Raw genomic sequence first — 24,117 nt, 5'->3', positions numbered from 1 at the left:
GGGCCCATGAACCTTGTGCTTAGAGGCCTCCGCTCTCCAGTGCGGAGAACCAGAACTTGGTCTCCCACTTCAAAACTCCGGTCTTGAGTCTCCCGATCCACCCGACTCTTCATACTACTCTGCGCCACCGTCTCTGAAGCTTTGGCAACATCCCATGCAACCCGTAATTTAGCCTGTATGTCTGGCGGCTCTTCCAGCCAGGAGGCCTTGGTGGGGTTTTCCCAAGCCTCGTAGAGTATATCTAGGGGGCCACGTGTGGAGTGAGCATATAGCAGCTCAAAGGGACTGTACCCGGTGGTTTCTAAACGTGCCTAGCGGAGGGCAAACAGAACGTAGGGCAAATTTTCCTCCCAGTCAGGGGAGCCAGTCTCTCCCAACTTGGTCAAGACTGTCTTCAGTGTCTGGTGGGAGCGTTCCACAAGGCCCTGGCTCTCTGGATGGTAGGCTGTAGAGGTCCGGTGGCGAATGCCATGGCAGGCCATCGCCTCCTTAAACTCCTTTGCCATGAAGTGGGAGCCCTTGTCCGACTGAATGGTGGCAGGGAAACCAAACCTACAAAAGAACTGGGTCAGTCCTCTGACAGCGTGGCAGGCATTGGCACTTCGGGTTGGAACGGCTTCCGGGTATCGAGTGAACTGATCAATCATCGTCAGTAGGTAACAATTTCCACGTTTACTCCGTGGCATGGGACCCACATAATCTACCAAGACATCATGGAAGGGAATGCCCGCTGAAGGGATGGGCTGGAGAGGCGCCCTTGGCACTACTTGGTTTGGGTTCCCAGCGACCTGGCAGGGCAAACAGGAGGCTATATAAGCCTTAAAACACTCTTGGGCAGGCCTGGCCAGAAGAATTGACGCTTGATTTGCTGGGTAGTGCGTTTCACGCCAAAGTGTTCTCCCAGTCCCTCATGGGCCATGCGCAACACAGCTAATCTAAGGTTACGGGGATCAACTACTTGCCGGTGTAGCACTTCAGCGGGTTCGTGGGCACCTCTGGTGACTCTGAGGAGCACCTCATCCTTCAACAAGAAGTTTTCCTTAGAGAGGTTCACTATTTCTGCTTCATCCAAATAGGCCGCCTCCCGATAAGGGTTAAGGGTCTCATCCAACTGTTGGTAACGGATGAGCTTGGTCCTGCTCCTTAGGGTGGCTGGGGTGACGGGAGCCTCACTGGTGCCTCCTGGGTCCCCTGAGCTGGTGCTTGGTGGAGAGCTATCCACGGAGGTGGTAAGCAGCACAGTAGGGTCTTGTGTACGAGGCTCGGACTCATGGCTGGGAGACGAGGGCTCTTGATCCTCCTCCTTTAGCCAGGTTAATTCTCCCAGGTCAATGCCAGCAAGCCACTTGTCACCTTCTACAGGTGCTATATCCAAAGGTTCGGGCTCAGGCTCAGGCTCAGGCTTAGGCTCAGCTGCTGTCATGCACCTTAAGGGCACATGCTGCACTCCCTCCAAGAGGTCCCTACCCAGGAGCAGGTCATAGCCCTCACGGCCTAAGTCAATCGTGACTCCAAGCCTGCACTCTTGGCTGAGCTGGGGGGTCGTCACTCTCAACACGACCGTGGGGAGGTCCCTGGTGACACTCTCAATCCACCGGACAGTCATACACTCATCCTGCCGGACTTGGGCGCCAGCGGGTACCTGGTGCCACAAGATTAGGGAAACATCTAAACCCGGATCCTCGAATGCTCGGACCAACTGTGGAGGGGTGCCTCCTTCAAGTGGGGCTACGGTGATCTCCCCTTCTGCAGGCCGCCCCCGCTATGCGCCCTGAGTAGCGATGGAGAGGACAACTGGGTTTGGAGCTGAGGTTCGGCTAGGGCATTGTGAGTAGTTCTTAGTGTGGCCGTAGACCTTGCAAACCTCACAGTATGCTTTGGCAAAACTTCTTTTTGGCCCTTTACCCTTGGGTTTGGACTGAGGGCTCGTATCCGAAGGGGCAGCCGCTGGTGTTGACTGCTTTGTCGGGCAGTCTGCGTCAGTGTGGTTGGATTTGCCACCGAGGTTGCACTTGGCGGAAGAAGATGGTTTTTGCTTGGGCTTAGACTTGCCAGCTAGAGCAGTGGCAGGGGGTGGAGCAGGGCGCTGGGACCCTGAGTTATGCCGGACGAGCTCGTATTCATCGGCATACTCGCAACAAGCCCTAAAGGTTGTTGGCTTCTTCTCGGTAATGTAGAGAGAGAGCTCTGGTGGGGCATGCCTATGGAAATCCTCAATTTTGACAAGCTCGTGGAGGTCCTCGATGGTAGTGCACTTCGCAGCCCCAAGCCAGAGGGTATAGAGCCTATCCTTCTGAAAAGCCCAGTCAGCCCAAGGTTGCGTGGAGGGCTTAACTTGCCCACGCCACTGACGGCGCCAATGTTCAGGGCTCAGCTTGTAAACCTCTATCACGGCCTTCCGGACAGCCTCGAAATCTCCTTGTCGATCAACGGGTAAGGCAGAATGAGCAGCCTTCCCTTTTCCCTGCATATGCTTGGCCAGAAGTAGGGCCTTCATCACCCCTGCCACAGCACATGTCTGGAACACTGACTCCACTTCGTGTAGCCACCTTACGGGATCCTTATCGTCCCACTGAGGAATGAGAGTATGGACAGGCAAGGATGGAGAGCCGGGCCCCGGTAGCGGAGTACCATTAGGTGGAGCTTGTGAGGATTGGAGCTGGGCTAATTCAATGGCTTTGTCCTGCATCTTTAATTCATGCACCTGCTTCCTTAATTCATGCTCCTGCCGTTCCTTCTCTCTTTCTCTCTCCTCTTGCCTTCGATCCCTCTGGCTTGGCCTGGGTTTCTCGGACAAATTCTTGCAATTCTGTTCCATCATATCCGAGCCTCTGTCCCAATTCCATTATAGCCTGGATCTCAGTGGTGGGCATTTTGCTAATTTCCTTGAAATGACTACTGGATCACCCTCAACAATAATTTGTAAGTGGGGTGTTGGCCATGCAAGCAATTGCACGGAAGGGAAAGACACTCTGGCCAAAGCAGAAGTCTGGCAGCAGGAAGGATACAGATAAAGCGGTGCAAAGTGGCACCACGACCGATAATTGTACCTGGAAGAGACTACACTGTCGAGGTGTGCAAATGACAGGAATACACAGCAAGAGGTGTACCTGTAAGCTATATGGCACTAAGCCGTAAGCTATATGGCACTAAGCCGTAAACAGGAATCACAAAGATGGGTGATCCTGAAAGTTAGCTAGGAAAAATGGGCCTATGGCAGGAACCACAGCGATGGATGATCCCCTAGGCTAGCTAGAATAATAGACCTATGGCAGGAATCACAGCGATGGATGATCCCCTAGGCTAGCTAGAATAATAGACCTATGGCAGGAATCACAGCGGAATCACAGCGATGGATGATCCCCTGGGCTAGCTATTAAAATTAGGGTTTGTAGTTGTGGCTGTCTGTTTAAAGGAGCAATAAGAACTCTAAAGGTAAACAAACGTCTAAAATAACACAACTTTAAATTGCCCCGGGGGGGGGGGGGGGGGGGAGGTTTAAGCGTAGGTTAAGATTGCGTAGGAACTGCTATTTTGGTTTAGCTGGCAATCAATGAAACACTAATTAATTTTGCTTCACTAGAGATGATTATCCCCAATAACTAATCCCTTCACTTAAAATAAATGAATTATGTCTCCCAATACTAGTTTAGAAAGATCCACACATTATAATGATATGAAACTTAACCTGAACGATCTAGCACCACCGCACAGGAATTATTCCTTTCCCAACCATTTACACATGTCTATCACACTTAAGTGAGAAAAAAAAAAAAATTACAAAGTAACAAAGCATATACCGTTATTTACCTTCTCCTCACACTAAAAAAGTTTGCCCTATTAACATAAACACGTAAAGTTGGAGCTCGAAAGTGAAAAACAAACAAACAAAACACTCGTGTCTCCGCTCTGGGTTACGTGTGTGTGGGGCTAGACTTTCCCAGGTTTACCCTCTGTTTACAACTGTGCAAAAGTTAAGTCCCGTAAAAGAAAAAAAAAATCTTAAATCATAATTACTTTGAAATCCCAGGATATATTTGCATTAAATATACGTAATAAGAACAATCTAACACGACGATTTCCGTTACTATTTATGAACGATATTGTAACTCGTTATGGAAAATCGTTTAAACACATGACGGTTGGCTGCCCTGCGAGCTAGCAGCGTGCGTGCACACACACATACACTTTCCGCGGGATTTTAAACGACACTTTAGGATGTAAGAATGAACGTTAAACACAGTGATCGTTTTTGCGTTATGATTACGAACGTTAGCGGGAATTTATTCCTATCTGCCCTGTTTATTATTATGCAAATTCCTTGTTAACACTTACGAGAGATTTTAACGAAATATTAAAGTTTTCCTGGCTGTTTTGCTTCCACGGTTCCAACTCCAGTTATAATATAATTTACTCAAAAATGAAGTTAAGGTTCGTCTCAGTCACCAAAGATAGAAAGGGGAATATTTACTTTAAAACAAAGATATTAACCAACTATCTTAGCGAATCTTGGCTTTGGTCGCCAGTTTTATGATTCTACGTCTGGTTAGGCCTTAGTATTATTAGCAAACGTATATCCTAATTTATATAATTAAGTTAAGGGAAGTGGGAGGTCGCCAGCCGGCATATAGACACTGAATACCGGCAATAATGTATTTACTTCTATTTACAATTAAGAAGGCACAACGGATGGGATGTGAGGTACATGATTTTTTTCTGGTTAACCGTGGCTAACCGCTGGAGCTTGAAGCTGCAAGGGGCTTGTTATGGAGTGGAATGTGTACGATATCCGGTTCGTAACCAGATTACGTGGAAGTTCAGTAAATGTACTCTCGTCCCTGAAAGGGAAATTTACGACAATTAAAGACTAGTTAATATGCACAGATACGCTAATCCACTTAGCCATTTCTTACACTGCACTATTTGACTTATACAGATTATTTCTACTAATGGACGTAGCAATAAGTCTTATAGGAATTACAGTTTATGACTGCTAGTTACAAACGGTTAGCACTTAGACATTATGGAGAGAGAGACTGCGCTCAGGTGAGGGGAGACGGTCTTGGGCAAGGCCGCCACGAGGGCACGCCGGAGGGCAGGAGAGGGAGAGGAAACAAAGGATCGGTGGATAGGATTTCTTTCTGTACGGATAGGAGGGAAGGATGGGATGTTATCATGGAGAAGGAGGAAGGATAGGTTAGGGTACGAGGTTCTCATACAACAGACACCTACCTTTTAAGGGAGAGACAGTTGCCTCTCGGAAGGGGCGGACAGAGGCCAGCACGTCCACCTCCTAAGGCTATCAAACGGTGAAGAACGGCCACCCACGCCTCGGTTTCCTGCCGCGCGTCCTGCGAAGGTGGGGGTTCACCCCCCCTGGAGTGTTTTCTACTGGTCAGGAACCTTTTGTCCCTTTTGTTTTAGGCCTAGACTTGCATTACGATTCTCCATTTGGGGGGTTCCAACTTGGCGCTGCCGTCTTGCGGTGGCATCTGAAAGTAAGAGACCTCGGGGAGGAGACTGGTCTAGGATAGGTGGGTAGGTGGTGAGACTCCGGCTAGGGGCAGTCCTGCTGCATTCGTTCAAATTCCCGGGACAGGTTCTCTCGAATGGGAGGCTATAATGGCAGATAGACCACCACGATTGACAACATCCAGTTATGCTGTTGCTTTCACAGCAACGTTTATTGTTCTGTAACTTTTCCAAAATTTTAATAGTAGTGTAATTTTGGTAGTAATAACAGTGAGGATGACAATGTTTAATTCAAAATTCATTAAATTCAAAATTCATTATCATTTTGATAGTTAATAACTTCTCCGAACAATGCAATCATACAAACAATAATTGTCGTAGATTATTATATTATATTGTTCTTTGCGATTGCAGATGAAGCGTAACAAAATAAAATAATTTTATACCTTATATATTATTGGCATATCTTCATAATAACAAGCCTATTCAAGGAATAATTCCATTTTTATATTTGTAACTTACATAGCTAAAAGTTTAAGGTACTGGCGGTTAAAGATTCTGAAATTCCCGTTAGCGATTCTTTTGTTTTAAAAGTATAGGTTAATGGCCCTGCCCACTTTTGGGAAAAAGAGGAACAGCTTAGCAGAGAGAGCCATTTGTTTATGCCGGCTCTTGGCAACGGTCATGAGCAGCAGCGAGGTTTTGAAACTCTCTTCATTGATTTTGTGGGATTTTATTGCAAATTGGTGAAATATTTTGTTTTCGGTAGCCTTTCAGTGCTTAGATGTACAGGGTTTTCTCTGAAAATAGTGATATTCTAGATAAAGTCCTGCTTTTCGACATGTTAGATTAAAGATGTCTGACACAAGTTTGACAGGTATTCGTTACTGCAGCACAGGCTGCAATACTAGACTTACTTCAGTGAAGTATGATTCATACACTAAATGTACATCTTGCAGGGGACAAGTGTGTTCAACTAGTATGACTTGTGATGAGAAAATCTTACTCTCATTTGAATAAACTAGAGAAAGACAGAAAGAGAAAGGAGACTGCTAGGGAAAAGTTTAGCTAGTCAGGAATCAGTTAATTTTCCTGTTGAATGACCTGTTGTTTCTCGCTCTGCTTTGTCCGCCATTAATAATCCTGCCTCTCTTACACCTAACCCTGGACCCAGCTCCCACACTCCTGTTCCTAGTGCCATTACCATTCTTGAGAAAAAATTTGACATGTTGGTGAACACAGTAGCTCAAATTGGGGCTTCTGTAAAAGCTGTTATGAGAAATTAAAATGTTGTGAGTGATCGTGAAGTGACAGTGGAGGAGCTGGCTTCTAGGCCCGCCGATTCTTCTGGACAGAGGTCCCTAGCATACTCCCCCGCACCAGGGAGAAGCTATACTGGAAACCCAAGGGAGGTTGGTAAGGTCTGCCCCCAGGGAGTCGGCCCCTCCGTCGCATCTGCCGCAAATGCCCAGGTGTCAAGAGATGGTCAGTGGAAAGGCGTATTTCAGCTAGTTCAGATAATTCAAGTCCAGAACAGAGGCGCCATGGCGCAACAGTGGTAAGTCAAGACCAATGAAAAGGTCAGCAGAACTGCTTTACACCCCTCAGGTGCCTTGTAAAAGAGTGAGAGAAGCTATTTCATCGTGTAGTTTCTGGGACGGCCCAGGGAGTTTTTCCAATGAGCATTCAGACAAACGTCAAGTGGTGGTGAAACGCAAACGTGCGGTAACACCAGTAGTTTCAGGTGATGAAGTTTCTTCGGATCGACCTTTAGTGTTACAGTGCCAGCTGGCGCCACAACAAGATGCATCGAATGAGTGCTCTTTTGTGCCTGAGCAGTCTTATGCTCCTGAGCGCTTGTTGGCTCCCAAGCTGGTGCTAACGCCCAAGCGCCCACTTGCACTTGAGAGCCGGCTTGCGCCCGAGCTCCCACTTGTGCCCAAGCTCCCACTTTCGCCCGAGCACGTGGTTCCGCTCCAGCACCCTCTTACTCCTGGATGGTACTTGGTGCTAGAGCTCCCTCATCATAGACCTGGATTCGAGCCTTTTCGTACAGCAGGACAGTGTCAGTTGTCTTATTTAGATTATCGCTTGGAGTCAGTCAGACTTGAGTCCGCGGCTCCAGCTCCTGTACAACAGCCTTCAGGGTCGTTGGATCCCTCCCTTCCACCGATTAAGCAGCAATTGGACGACATTTTGAGTTGTTTAAAAAAGCCGTCCACAGCTACGAGGGACTTAACAATGTCTCTGATACCTTCGGTCGAGGAAGAAGAGGAAGTGGAGGAAGACACTCCCCCTACGGTTTACACATCCTTGTTGTGCTATTTACTACTGAGCTACCCAACTTACTTTTCTCCTGCAACACCTTCATCTCCAGTGTCGATTCTCCAATTGAGCAGGCCTGCAGGATCTGCTCATGAAACTCAGATGGTGCTTTCTATTTCAGCAAGGAAGGCTTTCAAAGAAGTAGAGAAATTGATTTCAGAGAAGAGAGAATTGGGTAAATTTTATCTTTAGGTATCCACCATCTCATATTTTGAAGAGAAGGTTCTCGTACTACTTGACAAGAAGTTCCTTCCTTGGTTGTGGCTGCCTCCTCCCAAAGGGACTTCTCCCGTGGCCACCGAGAGTACAAGGCCATTTCACCCTCTGGCCGCGTCGTCCTAAGTAGGCTGACCTGGCTATCAAACACTGGGACAGGCTGGTGACATTGTAATTCTGTGAGGAACTCATTACCTGAAGTTTTTATGCATTCTTACATACATACATACATACATACATACATTGACTTTACATTAACTATTGACCACCAAATCCAAAATAATTCTATAAAATTTGCTGTATCATTGTAATTAGGCAATTTCATACATTCAACTTCCCTGTCAGATATATACTTAGCTATAGACTCCGTCGTCCCCGATAGAAATTCGAATTTTGCGGCACACGCTACAGGTAGGTAGGTCAGGTGATCTACCGCCCCGCCGCTGGGTGGCAGGAATAGGAAACATACCTTCTGGAACCAGATTTTCTCTATCGTTTGGAATGTAAACATACGTTTACAGTTCCTCCTGATTTGATTTTCGTGTTTCATCGCCATCGATCTTCTGGGCTGTCTTTTGCAGGGAAGTACTGGGTCTTTGGTTCGGCATACGCTTTTATTAAATTTTTAATGAATTTCGCTTCGAAATTTCAAAGAAAATACTAAGTGAAACTACCGAAATTATCGGTAGACACTCACATAGTTTGCAATAAAGGGAATTATTAATATTTATTCATTATTACATGTAATAAAGGTTACAACTTTATTGAGGAAATATTAAACTCTAATTTCCTACTTTAGGAAGTCAGAAAAGCATATAACTAGATACACTTACTTTATAAGCTTTAATAGCGTTTGTGCTAACGAGCAGTTAGAGTATTAGCAGTACTAGTAGTTGTTGCATCCTCATCACCTTCTTACTCCACAGAAACTACAAATTTATATATGCAAATTTGAAGATAATGGATGTAGCTCAAAAGCGAGCTCTTAAAAGGTAAGAAGTGAATATAGTGTTCCCCATTGAAGTGGAGGGTGCGTCTGATCGGCTCTGTCTTGCTCCCAGGTCTAGACCGCTTCCAAACTCACAAGCCTAGAGGAGAAGGAATGTCGAAAGCCGCACGGAGGTTTCAGAGAATCCCCACCGATCAGGCGTCCCCTCGGCAGACTCTGTAGAACGTCCCAGACTGCCAAGTTCGCCATTGGAAAGGCGTCCTAAAATAGTGGAGGGTGCGTTCCGATCGGCTCTGTCTCGCTCTCAGGCCTAGACCTCTTCCAGGCTCACAAGCCCAGAGGAGAAGGAATGTCGAAAGCCTTAAGGAGGTTTCAGAGAATCCCCAACGGTCGGGCGTCCCCTCGGCAGGATCTGTAGTAGCGTCCCAGACTGCCAAGGATAGCCGTTGGAAGGCATCCTAAAACAGTGTTTTTTTTTCGTCATCCGAGTCTTCATCGAAAGGAAAATAGGGTGGAGTTCTCACAAGCTGTCGAGACCTTCTAAAAGATCGTGGAAATCGCCAGCTTGGGATTCTATTCCGGAAATTTTTTCCGGAAGGCTATCCACCTGAGAAGAAGAAAACATTTATTCATTAAATCCTCCTTCCCCTAGATCGGATACGGAGAAAGAAGACGACCCTACGAAGATCCTAGGATAAAGGCAACAGTAGATATCTTCGTTAATAGAAGTTTTGAAGAAGGATCCTCCCAGGAGAAAGGATCTCTTCCTTCCCGTTAAGAAATCCCGTCCGATAGAAATCTTTGACAGCTCGGACGAGGCGGCCAGGCGCAAATCGCCGACAAGGCGAGAGGATTCTAAAGAGGCGCCTGAAGCGGCTGAAATGAGGCACAAAGCGCCTGAAACGAGGCGCCTGAAACGAGACGCAAAGAGCCTGAGGCACCTGAAATGAGGCACAAAGCTTCTGAAGTGCCTGAAATGAGGCGCAAAGCGCCTGAAGCGCCTGAAACAAGGTGAAAAGCGCCTTAAGCGCCTGAAGCGCCTGAAATGAGGCGCAAAGCACCTGAAGCGCCTGAAACCTCTAAAGCGCCTGAAATGAGGCGCAAAGCGCCTGAAGCGCCTGAGATGAGGCGCAAAGCGCCTGAAACAATAAACCAGGATCTTCATCGGAGATGGAGTTGGAGCCTGATTCTGCGAAAGGTGAAAGACATTCGAGGCCTTCTTCTGATAAGGACGGGGGTTGTTGCACAGGCGGCCGTCGCCCTTCTCAGGATAGTCTTAATTCAAGTAAAGGCAAGAGCAAGATCGGCTTTTTTCCTGGCGGGGACTCAAGATGTTGCACAGGCAGCCGTAGCCCTTGTCAGGTTAGAATCGGTACTGCTAAAAGCTCTTCACCTTACGAAAGCAGGCGCTCTCCTCCGGTTGCTCATTCTTCTCCTAACTTGATGGACAGGAAATGGAAGATAGATCGGAATCGTAAACCTTTTTTATTGGAAAAATTAGTTCATTACTAATAAGACGATATTAAAATCTTCCCCCTTCTAAAATAATGCACCCAACCATTTACAGAAAGAGTGGCAATCGTTTGCAAATTAAACAAGATTCATACGAGCTCTCATTCATTGATTAGAGACTCTTCCAAATAATAGAGGCGTAGAATACGGCCTTATATCCAAGAGAATAAAAATTTGAGGGATTCTCTTCGATCCTAGAGTTTTCATTGGGATCTCTTTCGACTAATACTAATTCGTGTTTATTGACGAAAAGAACGAAGAGGGTAAGATTTCCATTCTCTCTCTGAATCGGAGAGGAAAGAATGTAGTAGCAAGACTTGCTGTATACGACTACTGAATGACAAGTCATATACGCATACCATAGTTGCCTTTGTGGTTCGCTACGGAATTATCTATATCCTTACAGGATTTTCCTGGTAAGGATTTCGCTTAAAAGGTTTGTTACGACAATACCTACTCAGCTTCGGTATTTAACAAAGGTTGTTTGGCTTAAATTTGCATTATTAAGAGCTTCCTTAGGCTCGAGAATAATTTTATTATATTCCTTCATTGAATGAAGTAACTGGCAACTCATGATGAATGCAGTCAGGCAGCGAGCGAGAGCTGCGAGACTGCCGAGCTGTCATTCTAAGGCCAATACAGTACCATCCGGTTCTCGGTCATGAGCTTTCGGTTACATCTCTCTCCAACGGGATCGAATGGTTAACCGTATATTCCCCCTACAATCATGGACTTAGTCTCGAATGGAGGGGATAGTTAAGCTAACATAAATAAAATATTGTCTGCCTTTTGCTAAGAAGCTTTCAATAAGAAAGATATTATAACCTTTCAATGCTGTTTACCGTAGGTAACATTATTAACCCTTAAACGCCGACTGGACGTATTTTACGTCGACATTTTTTGTCTGTCGGGTGCCGACTGGACGTATTTTACGTCGACATACAAAAGTTTTTTTAAAAATTCGTGGAAAAATACTTTTAGGCCTACCAGCCAAAAACTCTTGAATCACGCGCCTTATGGGATGCTGGGAGTTCACGGATCAAGGTGTTGTTTTGTTTACAATCGTTACGCAGGCGCGCAAGCGCGAATTTCTTTCTTGCTGCACTAAAAAGTATCTGTGACACATCTCGGAAATTATTTCGTCACTTTGACATAATTTTTTTACCATTTTAAATTAGCCGTTACATGGACTATTATATATGAAAATATGCGCATTTTTATGTAGAATACAACAATAAAATACTCATGATTGTAGCTTTTATCAATTTTGAGATATTTTCATATAAATAACGATAAGTGCCAAAATTTCAACCTTCGGTCAACTTTGACTCTACCGAAATGGTCGAAAAACGCAATTGTAAGCTAAAACTCTTATATTTTAGTAATATTCAATCATTTAACTTAATTTTGCAACTAATTGGAAGTCTCTAGCACAATATTTCGATTTATGGTGAATTTATGAAAAAACGTTTTCCTTACGTCCGCGCGGTAACTCTTCCGAAAATAATCATACATGCGATTGTGGTAATGTTTGCACCATTTTAAATTAGCCGTTACATAAAGTTTTATATATGAAAATGTGCGCAATTTCATGTATAATACAACAATAGTTGAAGGTTGTAGCTTTTCTCATTTTCGAAATATTTGCATATAAATCACGATAAATAGAAAAAAAAACCACGTTCGGTCAAATTTGACTCTACCGAAATGGTCGAAAAACGCAATTGTAAGATAAAACTCTTACAGTCTAGTAATATTCAGTCATTTATCTTCATTGTGAAACAAATTCGAAGTCTCTAGCACAATATTTAAATTTATGGTGAATTTTTAAAAAAAACTTTCCTTCCCTCCGCGCGCGGATTCTCCGCCACAAATCTCCGAAATGCGTAAGTCCCATTCTCGGAATATTTAATCCGTTTCATATTAGGCATTTCATAGAGTTTTATATATGAAAATGTGCGCAATTTCATGTAGAATAAAACGAAAAATATTTGAAAGTTGTAGCTTTTCTTATTTCCGAAATAATTGCATATAAAAAAATATATATAAAAAAAATTCGACATTCGGTCAACTTTAACTCGTCAGATATGGTCGAAAACTGCATTTGTAAGCTAATATTCTTACAGTATAGTAATATTCAATCATTTGTCTTCATTTTGAAAGAAATTGGAAGTCTCTAGGACAATATTTAGATTTATGGTGAATTTTTGAAAAAAATATGTGTTTACGTCTGCGCGTTACGAATTCATGCATTATTTTGTGATAATATTTTCTCTGTGTTGCTTTTATCGTTTTACAATTTGTTATATACCAAAATGATTGCAATTTAGTGTACATTACAACGAAAAAAAAAGTAACTTGTTACCTTCAACCGTTATGCGCACAGCGCGATTTGAATACAATTATATATGAAATTTCGTTTTTGCGCTATCATATATCGCACTATTTATATATGATAATGATAATTTTTTTCATTTCTGATGGTTGCATACTAAACTTTAGGCAATGACAAAAAAAGGAGCCAAAAAGAAACTCTTAATCTTCAAAACTAAGCGCGCTATGATTTTTTGAAAAAAAAAATTTTTCCGCTCCCGCGCTCACTCTGAAACGTCTCCGGCACACGGGAGACATTTTTTTTTTTTACTGCTTCGGCGTTTAAGGGTTAAAGGATTCTAACGCAGCAGAACATTATATTATATAATGCTCTCATGCTTACGAAAGCATGGCTTATTAGAATGCATGCTTAGTAAGAAGATGGATGTAGTAGACAATTCACTTTAAGACTACGGTATGGTCAAGTCTTTCGAGAAACGCACACAACCTTTTTAGAATCGGATATGGCTCAAGAGAAGATGAATGAGTGGGATGGGAAACATTCTCTTCGTGGCAGAAATGGTTCCCCTGAATGGACTATACTACGTATATAAGAGTTTTTTCCTACTAAGAACGGAATTAACGTGAAAAGATGTCGGGTACCATAAAGGCACAGATGTTTTGGCACATAACATAAAGAGAATTAGAAGAAAGCGCAGCCTTTTTGAAGCGCCAGCCTGGCGCAATGAGCCAAGAGCACCATCCAAGATATTTTCTCGTTTTAGCGAGTTATTAACCTAAGAGTCCATTAGCCTCTCAGACAGCACGCTCGGTAACGGCAAGATTCGTTCCTGATTTCGTTACCCATTTAATCACTTAGGCCAATTCCACGACTCTCTCATATCGCAAAGAGCATCGAGAATCTCTTTTTTCGCTCCTGTTCGCGTTAACAAAGAGAACCTATTTGGAAAACAGACAGGGAATGCAACGATCCTTAAGAGGTTCGATGCAAGATTTTGCATGTCCGTGAGAACCTTCTCGATCGACGATAATAACTGTGAAAGTATGTCTAACATTTATTGCAAATAGTTATGAGAACCTGCGAAAAGTCTTCTTCATAGATCTCTTAGCAAGGTAGAAGACGAACAGTCTTCCTGTAGACTGCTTCCTTTTCCTCGAACCAAGAGAGGTAGCAATATACGCCATCTTTATTTTATAGAAAGGGGAATAAACTTTAGTCTTTTTTCCCCTAAAATATAAATTCTTTACAGAATTTAAGATAAAGGGCGTCAAAGAAAGAGAGGATAATACTTTATACCTCATTTTGGCCTTAGAGAGGTTGGATTCACAAAGGTCACGTTCTTCTCACAGCATGTTTTGGAAGTCTTTTCCAAGACAGTCTGAATATTCTATCAGCATCTATTATAAATGGACCTTAACAACCTCTCCACTCTGAGTCTGTCTGCGTGCAGACTGACCAGAAGTGGACATGAATGAGAGGATTTTTCAAGGTAAATGACAATAGTCATGGACAAGATATAGAATTGCTGCAGATCGTGCTAGAGGGAATGAGGAAACTGTCCTCTTCCGATACCTCTGTGAACCACATAGCGGTTTTTTCTTTGTATATATCTGCTATCAAAGAACGCAGTAAAAGGCTATACTCGGTCTCTATAAAGGGATTGGAGATAGCAGAGGATTAAGATCTTCGGGATCTTATACGATACCTCAATATGACAAGAGTAGGATATCATGTACTTCTAATGGGATCTTTTTTTGTGGCCACAGATTCTATGTTCCGACAAGATGGAACTGCTCCTCATCAAACTTCTTTTGAGAAATTTTTATGAGGGAATTCTTTGTTTCTCTTGGTCCTAAACGATCAAGAAGACAAGTGAATTTTTTGTTTGAGCATTGGAATCTCGCATCAGATTCTATGGAGATTAGGCAATGGGTTCTTGCCAGCATAGTATGTCTGGCAAAAGAACTAAAACCCCCTATTCCTGATTCAATGTCTTCAGATAGAGGTTTCGTTGTCCAGGCAGGGTACTTACGTTTTCATCTACAGTAGAATGGTTCAAACGTTTGCCTACAGAGTCTTTGGAATGCGATGACGGCTCGAAATGCTTCCCAGAAGGTGTTCAGAGGGATACAATAAAGAGCTAGAAATCAGGAGTACTCCCAATTTCAGCTCGGAGTCTCCTTCGACTTCCAGGCTTCTTCCCTTCCTTCGGGCAAGGATAGGGAAGATTCTGCAACGAGACACCCCTTCAACATGTAAGAAGAGATCTCGTGAGCACGGAAGTATTCAGGAAGGACCCTCCTCGGAGGAAGACTCTTATCTCTCGTACGGTTAGATATCCTATCGTCTACTGGATGTAGCTGATTACAATCACCTCCCCTTGCCGGAGAGGCCAAAGCTCAAAGTGGAAGAACTTCTTCCACTCTTCTCCAGTCTCCTGATAAACTATTGTGGATGTTCAGGACTTTTGGACAATGTAGCGCCAACCAGGTGCCATATGCCAAAACAGGCGTAAAAAACGCCAGAGACAGACATTTTCAAGGAACACTGTCATTGTCTGATGAAGAGAAAGAGGGGCCCTCCAACCTAGCGCAGATGCGCTAGAGACGAACAAATCGGACAGATAAGAGTGTCCGATGTGGACATCGCCAGACATCCTCGAGAGACTACCAAGCTCGAAGCTCCAGCAAGTGGAGAGGAGTCAGCCAGGCGCCAGACGCCAAATAGTGCCAGTCTGGAACCAGGCGCGAAGCTACTCCCAGGCGCGAGGCGCCAGCCATGAGTCGGGCGAAAAGCGCCTTCCAGGAGTTAGGCGCCAACCAAGTGTTAGGCAGGCGCGAGGCGCCAGCCAGGCTCGAGGCGCCAGCCAGGCTCGAGGCGCCTCCCAGGCGCAAGCCAGGCTCTAGGCTTCATCCAGAAAAGATCCATTTCAAAGGAAGCCCTGGTCTTCTTTGAAATAAGTGTGATCGCTAAAGCACTTCATGAATAACTTGATGATTCCTTCAAACAGCTGAGAATTAAAAGCGCTTGAAGTGCGAGCTTTTATGAATTCTTGTTCGTTACATAACAATATGTCGTGAAGGACATATTAGCTGTAACTTACGGGAGATGCAACTCTGTGTTGACTTCCCTTTGCACGAAGGAGGTCAAGTTGACCTACGAGAGATCCTTCTCTCTTGGTTTTACGTGTCTACGGATACGTTGCTGGGATAGGGAGCCGACACTGATCCTTAACTAAGAGAGTTAATTTTTATGTTAACATAGTGTTTTTTTTTTCTTTGGTTTGTTTGAAAGGAGTTTGGGGATAGCTCTTTTCAAACTAAGCACAAACCCTCGTGTTAGGATCAGGTGATCGGGATCGGTGTTGTATACTCCTTAATTATGCCCCTAGGCATAGGTGTATTGTCATGTAAGTGGATAGGACCCCATTGACAAATGACCATTAGATTCTGTCGAGTAAGTGGATAAGACCCCATTGACAGATCTACAAGAACTCTTAGCCATACGTCACATCCTCGCTGAGGCTCTTGAGACGAAGCAGACTACTAGCAATAGCTAGGAAGTCGACCCTTCGTCTAAACACATAGGAACCAAGGTTTTATTTATTTATTACCTACAACGTATGTTGTTTACCTGTCTAATCAGTAATTTGCTGTCTCTTACCCTCCGCCAAAGGTGCTAATCAGCTAAGTATATATCTGACAGGGAAGTTGAATGTATGAAAATGATATTGTTATTGTACAATAAAGTTTCATACATACTTACCTGGCAGATATATACGATTGAATGGCCCACCCAGCCTTCCCTCAGGAGACAGGTGGAAGAGAAAATCTGGTTCCAGAAGGTATGGTTCCTATTCCTGCCACCCAGCGGCGGGGCGGTAGATCACCTGACCTACCTACCTGTAGCGTGTGCCGCGAAATTCGAATTTCTATCGGGGACGACGGAGTCTATAGCTAAGTATATATCTGCCAGGTAAGTATGTATGAAACTTTATTGTACAGTAACAATATAATTTTTTTCTCTTTTCCAATATTTTGCATTGCTTGAATAATTTATTCATTAAAAATTTTTAGGACTAAATTCACGTTTTGTTTTTCAAATGTCGATGGCCGCAATGCTTTTATTGTTAACTTATGAGATTGTCTTAACAATAATTCTGACTCTACTAAATATAAATCCTTTAATGATTTCCAGGGAGCAAAGGATACATTTGGTTCGCTACAAATTTCGCTGAATGGAAATTTTGGAAATACCATTGTTTTGGATTCATCTTTGAGACCCAACCAGTTATTTCTGATACACTTCAGTATGTGTACACTATCAAACAAGAAAAACAAAGGTCTGCATTTTGCAGCTGGATGGGGGTAGGCAATTGACAGCTTTGGTGGGGTTGCAAAATGCGACATCGCTTTTCCTTTTATCCTATTATTATCAGTAATGACACTGATTACTTTCAATCCAATTTTTTCCAACCCTAGTATTACTTTTTTTATAACTTGGAATAGCGTTTCTGGTTTTATAGTTTTTACCGGAATAATATGTACCACATCTTGAAATTTTGATAGAACAGCACCTATCATGAAAGCATATGCAGTGGTTGCTGCTTCATTGCTGTTAAATGCAGATCCTATTACAGCACCTCCCTTATAATAAAAAAAAAAGCTTTAAATGCATCTGGTCAATCATTTATGTTACTGTTTTGTCTGTGGGTTGTAATGATTTTGATTTTTGCCTGATATACGAAAGAAAATGATCATCATACTGCTCTGTTTTTGGACTAAGTTGCTTAGATATAAACACCTGTCTGATCGTTGACATGCTGGGTAAAATTAACCATCTTCTATCCCTAAAGAATCTGTAAGCTCGAGGTGAAATATTGCATAGCAAAGATGAAGAAACCAAAAGATCTGTGGAATACTGAATGCTCTTTTGAGTCATCTAGTTTAGTTGCTCAAAGATAAATTTCAAAGTTATTGAATGCTTGAATGGTTGGTCTATTATGGTGATTAGAAAAGTTAAAATTAATTGAATAATAGCAACTGGGTTTATGAAAGAGCTATATTGTCTGTCATACTTTCTAATTTCTTGTAACATGACTTCGATGGTATTTGTAACTTGCACGTACGGGCACATTATCGATATACGCCTGGACAGATTTATCAGGATGTATTATTACAGACATCATCATATTGGGAGAAGGTGAAAGCGATATGTGACTGATCAAGAGATAAAGTTCTTTATGAATTATGTCCCAGTACTTATCCAGCTTAAGTTTCCTCAAAAGTTCTTGCAAATCCCTAAATCCAATTTGCGTTTCGTATGCCTTTGCATCTGATATACTACTTTCAATTGCTACTTTGACTGCGGTTTCTTCTATTCTTTGTCTTTTAGAATCGGGTGACTCTCTTCGATGTTCAGTTAGGTACAAATATTGAGGATAGTTTGGAAACACTGTGGGAACAGCATTTTTTTTAATGTATGGATGCTTTAATTTTGGAGTTATTTTCCTCCCAGTTTTTTCATCCACAATAGAAGTTTCCCTCACAATATCATCAGGAAGAAAATGCATACCCGATGATTCTCCGTAGGACGAAAATTTTCTCTCTTGATGTTTCTTAGCCATTTCTCTTTAACTTGTTCATTTTCAGGACACCTGAAGATATTAACAATTGGTCCGTTGTTGTAATTACCCTTACATTTAGTTACGCAGCACTAGTAAGGCATCTTCTTCCAGGAGCAAGCACGTGTGGTATTGTACACAAAACTTCTATCAGCCTTTTTCTTCTTTAAATCTTATTTTTCAAATTCAATAATTGTTCGTCCACATAAACTTATAAAGAGCCACTTAAAATGTACCAGCACTTGAATGTATTCTCCTAAATTTCACTTTAGAATTTGACTCCAAGCAGCGTGACCTCACTCGACCAGTAACCCAGAAGGACTACTTATCTTAGCCCAGGTCAGCCTACATACGAAACGTATTAGGGATTTAAATGCCCGGGTGAAAAGGCCTTCTACTCTCGGTGGCCACGCTTCTGCAGCCTCATAGATTCCTATCAGCTGAATTGGACCATTTTCTAAAGAATCTTTTCAAAGTCTTGGAAATTGTGATTTTCCTTGGCTGGATGATAGGCTTTCTGGCTCGTAAAATCCATGATATCCTGATCTTCCAGCAGAATTTTTGTCATGTCTCCTTAACGTACTTTTATATGCAGATAAGGAGTTAGAGATGGCTCTAAAGAACTGGCTGCCCTCTACGCCATGTGAGTTTTGAAGAAGAGGGAGTTATGGTGTTCTCTTACCACAAAAGGGGTGACATCAATTCAGAGATCGGCCCTTCTGTTTTCACCTGTCGTGAGAAGGTCTGTTTCCACAGGTGATAATAGATGGGATTTCCTGTGAGCAACAGAAGAAGTTGACACAGGATTTATTAACGAAGTCATCCAGACTGCCTAGGGAAACAAATGTCTCCTCCTTTAAATCTTTGTCTCCTTTGCAGCCCTATTCCTTTGAGAGGAAGGGGCCAAAGCCTCTCGATCGAAGGTGCTATAATTTTTCTCTGCCCCTTATAATGCCCGCAATGCAAAACATACTGGTCCTTCATCACCTTCACTGTCAATCTGAGAGATTACTCCTATCGCAATCTCACTTGCATCTGTAGTCACTTAAAAAGGGCGATCAAACTTTGGATAAGCCAAGAGTTCGTTGCTCACTAGGGCATCTTTTAATTTCTGTAAAGCTTCTTCCTCTTTCTCACCCCATTGGAAATCAGGTTGCTTCCTTAATGCATCTAACGGTAACGCCATCTGTCCGAAGCTCCTAATGAACTTCTGATAGTAACCCTTGAGTCCGAGGAAGCTGGCTACATCCTTCACATGTTTTGGTCATGGAAGCTCTTTAATTGCAACGACTTTACGGCACAAGGCTTAAGGCCTTCAGAAGTTACTAGGAGCCCCAAAAACGCTACTTCGGCCTGGAAAAACTGACATTTTTAAATATGTAACTTCCCTGGTAGTTACATATATATAGCTTTAACCCGCCGATTCATTGCGCGCACGGCAGAAATTCAAAATTCGCGGCTATCGCCGATAGACGGTCAGGTGATCATACCTGTGCTCCCTCTATCCAGGTACCTGGAACCATTCCCATTTGTCCTCAGAAATTCCCTGCCGTCGCTCGGTGCAGCACGTTTGGAAATTCGCTCTTCTTTGTTTGGGTTTGCTACAATTGGTGAAGTACCCAATACTTGGTTTTTTCGTTGATGGCTTTCGCTGATTTTGGATTATTCTTTGCTTTTCTTTGTGCATAGATAGGCTTTGTTGATTTCCGACTTGGATTTTTTCACTGATTTTCGGTTTTCTCAAGATGGCTGACTCTGTTGTGAGAATGTGTGTGAAGGGGTGCAAGACCTGGCTTCCAAAAGCCGCTCTTGATCCCCACTCGGTATGTAAGCATTGGAGAGGGCACGTTTGTACTTTTGACAGTAGATGCAATGAATGTGAGAGAGTGTCGGAGAGAGAATGGAGAGAGTATGATAGATATGTGAGACGTCTAGAAAAAGACAGAATTAGGAGAGCTAGATCTTCTAGTGTTCTTTCTTCTAGATCCTCTGATAGTCTGCCCCCTTCTAACGTCTCTAAGGCTAATATTCCTAATCCTGATCCTAAGGTAGTAGTACCAGACCCTCCTATGGAGTCGGGGGTAAGTGAACCAACCATGAAAGATGTTATGGTTGCTAGTTCTGCCTTAGGTGTACAAGTGCAATCCCTTACTTCGGATAAGGAAGTTATGTGGGGTGCAGTGCGGGGTTTGCAACGCAAATTCGGTGATAGTGATAGTGTAGTGGAGGGTGCGTCCGTTCGTGTCTGTCATGCTCCTAGCCCTAGACCTCTTCCATGCTCCCTAACCCCTGGGAGAAGGAACGTCGACAGGCTAAGGGAGGTGAGAGACGTTGAACAGCGAACGGACGTCCCCTCGAGTGATCCTGTTGACGCATCCCAGGACGCTCTCCCTCACCACAGGAAAGGCGAGATGAGGAAGTGTTCGTCTTCCTCTGATGACGCAAGACCTTGACACGGTTACCGTCAACCTCTAGAGTCAAGACCCCTCAAGAGACGCAAGTCCCCCGTCGCGTTCCAACAACCGTCGTGCAGTAATTGGAGCTTGCCGGAGAAGTTCTTGTCAGAGGAGGACGACGCATCCGTTCCGAAACAGAGACGCATGAAGCACAGCTCTTCGGAAGAAGGAGACGTTCTCTTTACATCAGTGCACGCTTCTCCCCCTCCCCCGGACTGGGAGGTGTCGCAAGGAGCGTCTCCACCTTGTCGCCAGAAGACCGCTACTAGTGTCTCCGAAGCGTTAAACGTGCGGGCAGTGCCATCTCCAGTTATTCCCCAGCAGCAAGAGGCACCGCAAGCAGCGTTCTTGTCGGGACTTCAACAGTCCATTACGTCCCTGTTGACGTCTTCAAGTCGCAAGTACTAAGAGAAGAGATGCACAAGAGAGAACCCAAGGACGTTAACAGACCAGTCAAGAGGATACGACTGGAATCGGTACTGACAGATGCTTACTGTCAGCGAGACGTGGACTCGCTGCAAGCTGCAGCGATTGTAGACGCTCCCTCGCAGCAAGCTGGACGCATGACGGAAGGCGTCAAGGAGTGTGACGCTCCGTCGCAGGCTGCTGGACGCAGTCAGGACACATACAGACAGGACGACGGACGTGTTTCTCCCGCTCATTCGACTTCGGATAACGTCAATCCGCTGGAAGAGATCTCGGACGATGAGACGCAAGAAAATCTGCATGAAGCAGATCTCAAGAGGTTACTTGCGGTCTTGGCAGACTTGTATCCAACAGACTTCCAGCAAGCAGTTCCTCGAAGTCCGCCCTCGCAATTTTTGAAGGGTAGACCTCAGAAGTCTTCCTCCTTCAGGAAGACGGTTTTGGCCAGATCAGCCAAGAAAGCTTTTTCTACTTTGAACGAATGGATTGTCAAGAAGAAGGAACAGGGTAGGACAACTTTTTCCTTCCCCCCTACGAGATTGGCGTCTCGATCGAGCGTGTGGTACAAGACTTGGGAGGCTTTCGGCTTGGGAGTTCCTGCCTCCTCCCAAGGAGACTTCTCCAGGCTTGTAGACGCATCGCGTAGGACTGCCATGTCCAAGGCTAAAGTTATGTGGTCCGGTTCAGAAATAGACCACTTGCTGAAAGGCATTTTCAGGACGATTGAAGTATTCAGCTTAAGGGGGCCGGCCGGAACCCCTATATATGGTGGTATAGGGCGAAAAATGCAAAGTCATGAAAAAATTCATGGAGCTTCATATGGCAATTGAGAATACGTATACGAAATATTTCGTCAAAATTCCTCTTACTTTCGTAGTTAGTAAACATAACTCAATAAGCCTAAAACATTCATCCGTACAAGAAAAGGCAATATTTCTTCTGTTATCGTAAATTTTGATAATTATTGGCAAAGAAATTGTGAGAAATGGCATCTGTGAGAAATGGCATCTGTAGAGATTCCGTGGCTCACAGAAGCGACTCAAGCGAGTATCTGGTTCAATCATGAATCAGTAGGACAACAGACTTCAAGTAGATTACACATTCGAGTTTCACCTCATGACATTCGCTTGCTTTTACGTATGTTTATGTATGTTTCGGCAAGAAGTTCATCATGCCAATGAGGAAAAGACAAGGAAAACATCTCGCTAACATACAGACAAAGAAAATCGCTCAAGTATTATTACAGAATATCATAATATACGCGTAGTTAGTGAAGAGAGAGGGGAGGGTTGCCTAGTAACGCCCCCTTCTTGCCTGACAGCACACGTCACACTGTGCCCAAGGCTACGATCTTGAGCAAAGAGATCTTCATTTATGATAAATAACATAGTTTTGGTTTTTTAATACCCAAAATGGAATATGAAATTCATAATAATCATGATTTATTAAATCGTCTTTGTAAAAAGAGAGTACACCTTCGAGTTTCACCTCTGACATTCTCTTGCATTTACGTTTGTTTATCTTTGTTTCGGCAAGAATGTCATCATGCCAAAGAGGAAAATACAAGGAAAACATCTCACTAACATAAATAAGAAAATTCGCTGTAATGAGCCGAGTTAGTGAAGGGGAGAGAGCGGGTTACGTAGGAAGGAGTGCCCCATCTTGCCTCAAGCAGTGCCCCAGGCTACGATAAATGAGCAAAGGGATCATCATTTATGATTAAATTATGATAAATAAAATAGTTTTGGTTTATTAATACACAAAAAAGAAATATACATTCATAATAATCATTATTAACATTGTCTTTATAGAAATACGAAGGAAAACTTTGAATGTTCGTATCTCAAAACTATACTTATTGACCTTCAAAATCTATCTCCTCACTTAGTTTTAAAGCTATAACATTTGAATTTGGTACATAACTCAGAAAGACATTATAGAACAATCAAATAGAGCCCTTTTTTCCAATTTTTGTTTCGTCTTTTTTTTTTATAAATTTTTTTCTCCTGATTTATTGGGTTTATTTTTTTACCATATTGAAAAATTCATATCTAGCAAAAAAATGACTTTTAGAAAAAAAACTCTCCATTTGATTGGAGTTCTACATCAGGTTTATATATGGTAGTAATCCCAGGTCTTAATATTAAATATCAAGGGAGGAGATAGAATTTGGAAAATGGTTATTTTCGGGATAAATTCCCCTGGCGTCACAAAACCGAAGGTCAGAGGCGAAAATCATGTGCGGTTTGGAGATGTCCCAAGTCACCTTATTAAGTGATATGAATGTCAAAGTCCTGTCGTTAAAAAACAGCATTAGCCGGCCGGCCCCCTTAATGGATTGGACTCTCGGAGCTCTTGCTGATGTGTCGGACGGCAAGAACGAGAGACAGATGCATCTTATTACCTGTCTCGATAAAGTGGTAAGGGACGGTATTGTCGAGCTAGCGGCCCTTTTAGCAGCTGGCATCCTTAAGAAGAGGGCTATGTTTTGTTCCTTCCTTTCTTCAGGAGTGACTCTGGCCCAGAAGTCAGAGCTTTTATATGCTCCGTTAACTAAACAGCTATTCCCTTCAGAGCTGGCAAAGGACTTGTCGGCTGCTCTTGCGCAACAAGTGATGCAAGACTTAATCACTAGGACTGCAAGGAAAGTTCTTCCAGCTAACTTTTTAGCCAGAAAGGAGAAGGAGACTCCTCCCACGCATCAGCCCTTTTGTGGGAAGAGCTCTTGCGAGAGGAACCCAGAGGACGGCTGCAGGAGGACAACCTAGGAAAACCCCTAAACTGCAACCTAAAACCAGAAAAT

At 43.5% G+C, this 24,117-nt stretch overlaps 1 long non-coding RNA gene across 1 annotated transcript in view; it reads left to right on the top strand.

Moving 5' to 3' along the window:
- LOC135200358 (uncharacterized) overlaps positions 1–24,117 on the top strand; it is a 49,645-nt gene that overhangs the window by 4,964 nt on the left and 20,564 nt on the right. The window contains exon 2 of the long non-coding RNA XR_010311269.1: positions 17,007–17,176. This is a non-coding gene — a long non-coding RNA (uncharacterized LOC135200358). The remainder of the gene's footprint in view (positions 1–17,006; positions 17,177–24,117) is intronic.

The sequence above is a fragment of the Macrobrachium nipponense genome, chromosome 23 (genome assembly GCF_015104395.2).
Source record: "Macrobrachium nipponense isolate FS-2020 chromosome 23, ASM1510439v2, whole genome shotgun sequence".
Lineage (NCBI taxonomy): Eukaryota > Metazoa > Arthropoda > Malacostraca > Decapoda > Palaemonidae > Macrobrachium > Macrobrachium nipponense.
Note: the sequence above shows the minus strand (reverse complement) of the source record. Positions and strands in the feature narration are given on the sequence as shown.